Consider the following 11,016-nt stretch of genomic DNA (forward strand, 5'->3'; position numbering starts at 1 on the left):
AAATAGGGAATAAATTCCACAACGGCTTGCCATAGTTGTCGTTTGTTTGCACCGCGCGGGAGTGTTAAGGCAGGACATACGTTTGTTGTCATAAAAATATAGGTTTTGACGATATTATTTGGTGTGTGTTACAAAATCATTTAGAAATGAAAAAAATACCCAAATTCTTTTGTATTATAAACAAGCAGAATGTCTACTTTCATTTTTGACAAAAATATTACCCAAGTCATAGTCACGTGACCCGTCACATGATTCTATTTATATATATTCAATAAAAACAGTAAATCGAAAAGTACAAGCTTTTATTGACCACCCTTCTTGAACAAATTGGGTTCATCTTATTATATGTGTTATATATTTGTTTTTCGTCATATTTTTATACAAATAAGGCCGTTAATTTTCTCGTTTTAATTTGTTTTTCAATTTATTATCGGGGTCTTTTATATCTGACTGTGGTATGAGCTTTGCTCATTGTTGAAGGCCGTACGGTGCCCTATAGTTGTTGACGTATGTGTCATATTAGTCTGTTGTTGATAGTTGTGTCATTGGCATGCATACCACATCTTCTTTTTATAATTAAAACATTGTTGTGACGTCATTCTATTGTTTTACCTGTTCTTTATTTCAGTGGTTGGTCTATCATTTACCTGTAAGAAACCATTATGTCACCTTTAGCTGTCCAATATTTTTAAGAATAGCCCTCCTCTTTCTTAAAAATATTGGACAGCTAAAGGTAGCATAACTGATTCTTACAGGTAAATGATAGTTAAAGCACTCAAATAAAAAACCTATTAATTACCCCAATTGTTTTCATCTTGTAAACATGAAATACAACCAAAGAACAAATGACAATTAAAAAAAAACATTTTATTAGAGTCACTTTCCAATACAATAACTTTGTCACTCATCAAAACGGTTGCTTGAGGAAAAAATCACTTTCAAATTGATTTTTAACACATCCAATACTTATATCACAGCCATTTTTTCATGGGGTTGTCTCTTTTAAGACAAATTCAATAAGTTGATTATGCTCGTTGAAAGTCTTGTTCTTTGGATTTTATGAATTTATTTCTTTTTTCAAAAGAGTTATCCTCATCCGTCTTTAGGCTATCAAAATTGACCTCTGGTGTTGCTCTTATTCTTCCTAACATCTTTTTCAACTACAATTAAAAATGAATAAAGCAATGAAGTAATTCTTTTTAAATTTGATAGATCATGCTACAATACAAGGGCCATGAACAAACTAAACCTTATCCTGTGTAGAAAGTGCGAATCTTGAACTTCCTTCATGAACTAGGGGACTATAATAGTTTTAATAATATTCAAGTTTCTAAATTGATTTAGAAGTATTGTTTTTTTAAGTCTGATATTATTGCTTAAATATGAATATAATGCTACACTTCGCTTATGAACCACGATGAATATGGAAAGTAGAATAAAGGAAGACATTACCGCATTTTATCTGTCAAACAAACCAATCGTGTTTCCGATTCGCACTTTTTTGCAGTGATCGTTTTATGAGAGATTTTTTTTTTCAAAAAAAAATCGAGACGAGAATGTATTTCGGTAACATTTATAAAACACAAAGGACTCAATAAACAAATAAACGAAAAAAGAGCGACACGACCTTGCAGAAAGAAAAAAAACAGAAAAGGGGGGGGGGGGATATATTCAGGTGGTGCCGTTTGGGTACAGTCTCTTGAAAATTCCAATAAAAGAATATAACTGATTGCATTTAGCTATTTCTTCATTTGTTCATATTAATTAATATATATGTAATAAAATCGACTGCGGTTCACTCGATATTGTTCGACAAGAACCTGTTTTCATATCCTATTCTTTTTCTTTTCTCATTCACTTAGTAAACATAAAACCCAAGAAGAAACAAGAAACTAATAGAGGAGGACTACATTTTGAAATATAATATATATAAAACTAACCATTATTAGCTACTTTGTCTATATCCTCTTTGTAATCCACACTGAAAACTGTATCTGAATAGATTCCAATTACACATTTGATTTTAATCCAAAATTTGAAACAACACATTCACTAATACATGCAACGACATCTTTTTCTTCGTTTTTGCATTTGAAATAAACTTTCATCACTTTTTCCATTTTGAAACACAAACCGTATGTAATGGTATTCACGGAAACTATGAGCAGAAAATGTGAGTAGTCCTTGCGCACGTAAAAATCATGATACGCATACCCTGTGTCTTATTCTTCATGTAGCAATACATGTTGTTTACCTTCAGCTGTACTTTCTTTTTGTCTATTTGTTTTAAGTTTAGTTATTGTTTAAAGGGGCCAACATGTAGGATATATTTTAATGTAAAGAAAGTTTATTCACAAAACAATTTTCATACTTGATGAAAATGAATCTTTGTTCATGCCTGGCTTTTTCTTTTATTTTAACTTTTATCGACGTGTTAAACAATGTTTTAAGTAAGATATAAGCCTCTAACAGTCCTGCGGCCTCAGATCTGTCCAATATTTTACAGAATGGACTGTTATCGGCTTATATCCCTTACAGAAGGTAGATCAAGACACACATGCTAAAAATAGCGAAATAGAACAGCACATACTGATATTGGACACAAAAACAACGAATTTTAAAGATAGAGAAAATACCTCGACACGTAAAACTAATATTGGACGAGGGAAAGGACTGAGCAGTTGCTATAAGGAAGTACACCACTAATTCATGGTCCCATTACTTTCTATGTTAAATTCCTCCATTTCAACCAGGCACACCTCTTTCATTTTAAGTTCAAATAAAGTGGCAATCATTGCATGTCAAAGCAACACTTTATGGTGTCTTCTACTGAAAAAAATATAAAGTACTTTGAAGAAAATTATAAAGTACTTTGAAGAGCTACAAAATGAGCCAAATCACCAATATAGAGCTACAGTAACAAACAGGACTGATAAAAAAAGGGGTTACCGTGGAACATAAGATTCAAATCCACACTAAAACTGCAACCCAAAGAAAAGGTACACTCAGATACTGTATTATGCTTTACCACACAACAGCAAAATTCATGATAAATGGGCGACACCCTCATCTGTTCTTGGAAGACCATAACAGAATAACTCAAGAAATACAGAATGATCCAACATACCGATCACTTGCAAATAGAACAAGACAACAGCTTGAAGCAGAACTCAGCAACATAACAGAAAATATGCAATCAAGAAATGAAACAAATAATGGAACAACTGATACTGATGAACAAAGACAGCAATGTCAGCCAATTTTAAACCAAAACCTGAATCAGTCAAACAACCAAGGGTGGATACAAGATAACCTGCTAAATAGCTCAATAGAATTAGAACAAACCATTGATTGCCTGGATAACAGTTTAACCTTCGCAAATGAGACAAACAATCAAGATGTACCAACAATACAACAAATCGGCACAAAAGATGATGAAGTATGGACTTGCCCAATCTGCACTATGGAGGCAAACAGGAACACCATTGAATGCATATCATGCCTTAATTGGATTCATTTTGCATGTGAGAAACTTAAAGAAAATGAAATAAAGCAATTTACAGAGAATGACCAACTGGAATTTATTTGCAGCAGCTGCAAACAACTGAATGATAACATGATAGATCATTTTCCGACCGCAAGATGTTTCTGCTTTTGTTGTTGGATTTGGCGCATGTACATAAACCCCGCCTTCAATCGTATTAGTTACAGTTTAACAGTTGTATCCTACATTTGTTATGACCTCTTATATACCTATATGGAGTTATTTTCTTTCAGAACGTCAGGTCATTCTTTTCCAGAATCAACCCGGACGATACCATGTTTCAATGGTATATGCTCCAAGGCATAAAATAATGACCTGTGTAAGGTCATTATTTTCCTTGATTCACATGCAATCTATGATTTACTTCAAAATGTTATTCGTCTAATAGGTTTTTTTTGTTGCCGATTTCGAAATTTATTTTCTAAAGTTCAACCGATGATAGATGTAAAATAAACCGTCATTGTAGACCCCCAATTCAATTTTAGAAACAAATAACGTGAAGTTTTGTTGATTTATCGCTATAATAAAGAAACATTGTCATATAGGTCAGATGAATTTTAATGTAGACTTTCATAAAATAAATCCATATTTAACATATTCGTGTGTAAGATTTGGAAAATCTTATTGAGTCAAATTGAATAGGTTGATTGCTTAACGTCCAGTGGCAAATATTTCATGCATGTTCAAAACGATACACACTGAATAGGAAATCTTACTGTGACCTACATGTATTTATATTCGTCTTCGTGTCAGTTCGTAACTTTTTAAAATTTATGTATACCTTTTACTCTATCAGCTGATCAACTAGTTAAATAATCTTATATTCTATTGAATAACACGAAAGGGTCGGTTGCGGAGGGTATATAATTTTATCCTGATTATCTTTTAATAAAATGTATTGCTGTTCGAAAGACAATCTTTCTGAATTTTTCATTCGATTCAAGTAAAATAGTTAAATGAATAACAACTTTTCCGCGATAGAAATAACATAACAAAACGAAAAAAAAACCCTCCCCCTCCCCCTTTTCCATAAGCTAAGTGATACAATAAATAACTTACAATGTGTCTTGTATTGTCATACACCGTTATCGGATGGTAACAAAACATTTGTGTCTTACCTCATGCAGTTACAGTAATATTTTCAAAATATCAAAATAAGTGTATAATGGATAACAATTTTTATTAAAGACTTATAACTTAATTATTTAGTGAGTTTAATTTCACATTTTCAATGAGCCGCAGGGCGTATTAAACCTGCACGCATTAAAAAGGAATATCCCACTTTAGTGTTGTCGGTAAAAACGGATACTTAATTTTACAAATCTTTATAAAATTAATATTTTTTGACGGTATATAAGTCAGATAATGCATATTTTAAGGTTTTTCATGTCGTAGAACACACCTCGGGGTGTGTTCTACGACAAGAAAAACCTTAAAATATGCATTATCTATAACATAACATCTTATTATCGGAATGCTACTCTGTCTAGACTACATGTTTTTCTGTAATAATCTTCATGTTGAGGTCAGACGTAATCATGACAGGTGTTGTTTTAGAAAGATTTATATATGTTATCCTAATCTGTACTTATATGGATTTTTTTTTCTCAAAAGTGTAAGACAAAACTTGAATGTCTAACATATAAACTAAAAGTAAACAAAAATGTTGCACAAACGACAACCACTGAATTACAGGCTTTTGACTTGGGACAGGCACATACATACATCATAGTTCTTTTCTATGTATGTTACATTGTCGTCTACGTCAATATCAACGATATGTTAAATAATGGTAACGGCTATTTAATGTCTCTAACTAGATATATAAAAAAAGAAGATGTGGTATGATTGCCAATGAGACAACTATCCACAAAAGACCAAAATGACACAAACATTAACAACTATAGGTCACCGTACGGCCTTCAACAATGAGCAAAACCCATACTGATATAGTCAGCTATAAAAGGCTCCGACAAGAAAATTTAAAACAATTCTAACGAGAAAACCATCGGCTTTGCAAAACTATGCAAAAAAAAATGAACGACAAACAAATATGTAACAAATAAACAAACGACAACCACTGAATTACAGGCTCCTGACTTGAGACAGGCACATACATAAATAATGTGGCGGGGTTAAACATTTTAGCAGGATCCCAACCCTCCCCTAACCTAGGACAGTTTATATCAGTACAACATAAGAACAAACTATAAAAATCAGTTGAAAAAGGCTGAACTCATCAGATAAACAAAAAATACAAGTGAACGTGGCCGGGTACTTATACATCCCGACACAAAAAGACACAATGAACATATCTGAGAGTACTGGCAGTTATCTGACAGCAAGTTCAAAGCCATTTACAACTAAAAGACTAAATAAAGGCAACAGTAGTATACCGCTGATCAAAACTCATAAATCCATGGACAAAAAACAAAATCGGGGTAACAAACTAAAACCGAGGGAAACGAATTAAATATGAGAGGAGAACAACGACACAACACCGAAACGTAACACACACAGAAACGGACCAAGCATCAGACAAAACACCACGAGAATAACAAATATAACATGAAAACCAAATACATGAATTTGGGATAGACAAGTACCGTGCCACGTCTTATCTCAATATCTCAAAAATAAGAGAAAACACAAACGACTAAACGTTAAAATGCAACACACACAAAAACGAACAATAATATAACAATGGCCATCTTCCTGACTTGGTACAGGACACTTTTAAAGGGGAATAAAAGTGGTGGGTTGAACCTGGTTTTGTGGCATGCCAAACCTCGCACTTTAATGGCAAAGTTAAATATAACATTGAGATGACAACATAATATTACAGGACTTCAATACAAATAAATAGGAGAACATATTAGACAAAGAAAAACATGATCAATAGATAACAAAAAGCATCAGGTTCAAAGCAATCAATATGTACACATCCAATATACAATGGATTTAGTGTAAAGACGTCATAAACAGCCAGAGAAAAACATGACCTTGTGCAATGCCAAGTTACAGGTATCGACAGATTGTAGATCCATGAAAATGTATATGTTTATATCATACTAGTAATATTTAGTTATTTTTTTATCTACTGATAACAAAGTCAATTTTTATACCAATAAAAACGATATTCAATGATCTTATTACAGTGTTGAATAGGTAACCTTTAAGAATAAGTTTATTAAAAGGAGCAACAAGTTTACATGGATCATTTCTAAATTTCTGGGCACGGTTAACAACACTTCCGTAAAAATGAGGATGTGCCATACCGATTGAAATAAGTTTTCTACAGGTACAACCAAACTTCAAAACCGAATCTTTATATCTATGGAAAAATTTAGTAAAGGTTTTAAGTAAATTATGGTAACGATATCCCTGCTTTAATAATTTACCAGGAATACATAGGTTGCGTTCGTTAAAATGAAAAACGTCACAACAGACATAGCGAACAAGTTTTGAAATATAAACACCGTAAGATGGTGCCAAAGGAACATCACCATCTAAAAATGGAAAATTAACAATAGGGAACGAAAAATCGTCTCTTTTGTCGTAAATTTTAGTGTATAGTTTCCCGTTTTTAAAAAACCGAAATATCTAAATCCAGGAAAGGACAGTTATAACCGAATACATTTGATTTATTTAAAGTAAGTTCCTTGGGGTAAATTTCAGCAGTAGAGCTCTTCTTCCCCAACGAAATTTTAGTTTTGGTTTGATTAGAAATCAATCATCGGGACTTGTATTTATACTGCTATTTCCACAGGATACCATTTAAACCGATATTTCAACTGTCGCTTGTAATAAAGTATTAAGCGTAAAGATTGCATTTCTGTAAATATGGACAATGCAATTTCCAGTTACTCCATTTGCGGCTAAACCTGCGTGGAATTTTTTGCAACTATTCTGATAACAATTTTCAGAATACTACAAATGTAAAGTTAAGTAGTTAATCATTTTAACATTCAAGATAAATAAATTATGCGCCTGTTCCTATCCTTATCTTACTGTATGCCTATTTGTCAATGAAAAAAAATCTGCCTCAAATAGTCAGTTTCGAACAACCATTTTCGGCCAACCAGTTTCATCTCTTGTCATATGTCTAACATAGCTAATATATAAACTAGAAGTAATCAAACAAAGCCATATTTTTTTGCAAAAGTTGTATGTATTCATTTACCAGTCTTGTGTATAAATTCACCTTAAGTTTTATAGGACTAATTGATTGCATCTAATTTTTACATTGTTACCTAAACAAAAGACTATGAAAATAACAAAACCATAGCATAAATAGATAAAATCAACTGTTTTATGAGCCTTGTGGTATGCAATTTTCTCTGGGTTTTACTACTAGGGCCTCAAAATTGCTTCAATTTTCTGAATATAGATTATTTTGTGCATATGTACGATAGAACACACTATTGTTAGTTTTACTAGCGGATTTCGGCATTTCTATCTTGTGTCGCGGTCACACAAAAGCACATATAGGTGTTATGGCTTACTTTTGAGTCATCGACAGGACAAAAATATCCCACCGTTAATATTCAAGAAGGATCTATGAGTTTTAATTGCTGCGGTGAGTAAATATAAGCACCTCTTAACCATTCTAATTTAACAATCCATATTTTGTGAATATATTTCGCATTCAGGGCTTTACGTAAACTATGCATACTGCATACTGTAAACTGTGAATGTATACTGAGTCATCATAGTTAAGGCCAAGCATTTTCTGAAGCTTTACGAATAGTTTATACAATTTTCATATTTCAGTTTATTTCTCGACCTCTTGGGGATAATCCAGATTTTATGAAATTCTAAATGTTCTCCTTTTTCAATCAAGAAGGTGGCAATTCTGTAAAATTATATAAGACAATTCATTCCAAAAGTAGTGTCACCGTACGCTTTTTTCGGCTTAAATACAAAATAGAAATATTCCATGTAGATTGCTTCAGAAAATGCACTGTTTTAGAGTTACCTCCTCTTAAAATTATCAATTTAAAAACATTTTAAAACAACCCAAAACTATCTACCCTTTAAAAATTATTAATATTTATAAGTTATATTCTTATAAATTGGTTCTGTTAAATGAAAATTAAACATTACATATCTTCATTCCTGCAATAAATTTTGCGAACTTCATAGAAAATCTGGACCTTGGATTCTCTGTTTTTACAATCAAAGATGACAGGAAGACACACATACCACCTTAACCTACATTTTTGATAAAGTAGAGCATTATTTTTAAATATCGAATTTGCTTTTATTATTATTCACCAGGCCAGACATTTGTTTGTATGATAAGCGTTTTGTTTACGTCATATGTAACCATGAAATTAAGGTGTTTTACAGTAAGATCTAAATATGTTGTCCTTATCCGTACTAACACATATTTTTATTTTGAAAGGTGTAAGACATAACTTAAGGTCTTTCATCTTATAGAAACTGAAGTATTGCAAAAGTTATGCTTGCGGTTTAAAGACATTTTCACTCTAAATCAGTGTCCTGTTAATTGATATATTTCAGTCAAGAAAGCGGTGGGTAATCGTTCGATGATATTTATCTTTGTGTCCCAATTGTATACTCTAAATGTAGTAGGCATGCCACATCCTGAATGTTAATAGCTATATCAAGTTGATAAGCTTCAAATAATTTTGATTTTTTTAACTGAACCTTTAGTTGTTTAAAAAATGTCTTTAAAAAAAAATAAACAAGGGTCCTTTTGGTCTCACTTCTCTTTTTCTGCTGTTCATATAACGAAGAATGATACAGTAGGCTTTAATCTTGATAATAAAATTGAGAAAGGAAATGGTGAATGTGTCAAAGCGACAACAACCCGACCATAGAGCAGACAACAGCCGAAGGCCACTAATGGGTCTTCAATGTAGCGTGAATTCCCGCACCCGTAGGTGTCCTTCAGCTGGCCCCTAAAACTATGTATACTAGTACAGTGATGATAGACGTGATACTTAACTCCGAATTATACACCAAAAAATAAAATTAAAAATCATACAAGACTAACAAAGACCAGAGGCTTCTGACTAGGGACAGGCGCAAAATTGTGGCGGGGTTAAACATGTTTATGAGATCTTGATTTCCAACACATATCATATCCATGTATCACAGTAATGTTTATATACCTAGATAAACTTTTTAAGCTTTATTCCAATTGTCTCATGTTCGTATATGTCTTCTCAGCATGTTTATTTTGAACTGTTCTTTGTCCTATTAATTTGAAGTATTATTAATAAGATACTGCCTAGCAACGTTGGCAAAGCTGTGCATTCTACTTCTGTCTTGACTACACACATTTATGTTTTCATACACAGAACATTGTGATTAAATATTTACATACTCCTTAGGAGAAAGCTTATGATATTGTGAGTATGGTAATAAACTAATAACATATAAGAAAGAAATACTTTGCTGCTTTAATCGCACTTACAACAATATTTACATCGTTAAGTGATCGAATCTAATGTCCCCATTTTCACAAACTGTGGTTGCGTACTTATACATCCCCATAGCCAAAATGACCCTTGCATTTAATAACATTAACGGTACCAATGTTCCTGCACCAGATGTGCATTTCGACAATACATGTCTCTTCAGTAATGCTCGGGGCCAAAATATTTGAAATCCAAAGCTTGTTTAAAAGGTGAAGGGCTATAATCCAAAAGGGCCAAAAAAGATAGACAAATTCATGAAAGTAATAAGAGCTTTGCATGAGGGAGATACATTCCTTAATCTATAATAATTTCTAACATTTTGTAGCAGCAAATTTTAATAACAAAGAACCCATATTTCATGCCAGTACCGAAGTACTGGCTACTGGGTTGGTAATACCCTCATTTCTGTCTGCATTTTTCATTTTTAATTCGGAATAAACAAAATTACGAAAGATATAATGCCTCCTAATTCAAATGTTCGTGGTTATATTGACGCTCAAAAAAGAAGGGGGTGAACTTCCTAAATGCAAGGTCGGTAAAAAATATATGATTAGGTCAGTTAATTTCCAATAACTTCTCTGTCTGTTATCTTTCTAGGTGTTTCTGGGTGTTCTTATCCTCCATTTTTTCTCTCAATGTCACCCTAACAATATGTGAGGAGGTTGCAGGTTTACCTAAAGTTTGCATTTTTAAAATCTTAATTATATGAAAAGGATGGGGTAACATAAACTAAGCGGCACCCCTATCAATTAAGTATTGATGTCACCCCTAGTCTTGACGTCCGCGTACAAGAAATATATTGTGATTGTGTAAAAAAATTCAGTATTACCAAACCGAACATTAAGGATGTTCTCTACCGTTTTTCAACATGAAAAGCTTTTTAAAAGACTGTTTTACATTGATAGTATATGAACAAAGGATCTAACAATCAGAAAGATCGAAGGTTTCGAAGTATAAGAAACCAATTAGTCAGTCTTGACAGATCCGGGACGCGATTATCAAAGATGAAGTCAAACTGTTTCA

The sequence above is a fragment of the Mytilus trossulus genome, chromosome 2, assembly GCF_036588685.1.
Source record: "Mytilus trossulus isolate FHL-02 chromosome 2, PNRI_Mtr1.1.1.hap1, whole genome shotgun sequence".
Classification (NCBI taxonomy): Eukaryota; Metazoa; Mollusca; class Bivalvia; order Mytilida; family Mytilidae; genus Mytilus; species Mytilus trossulus.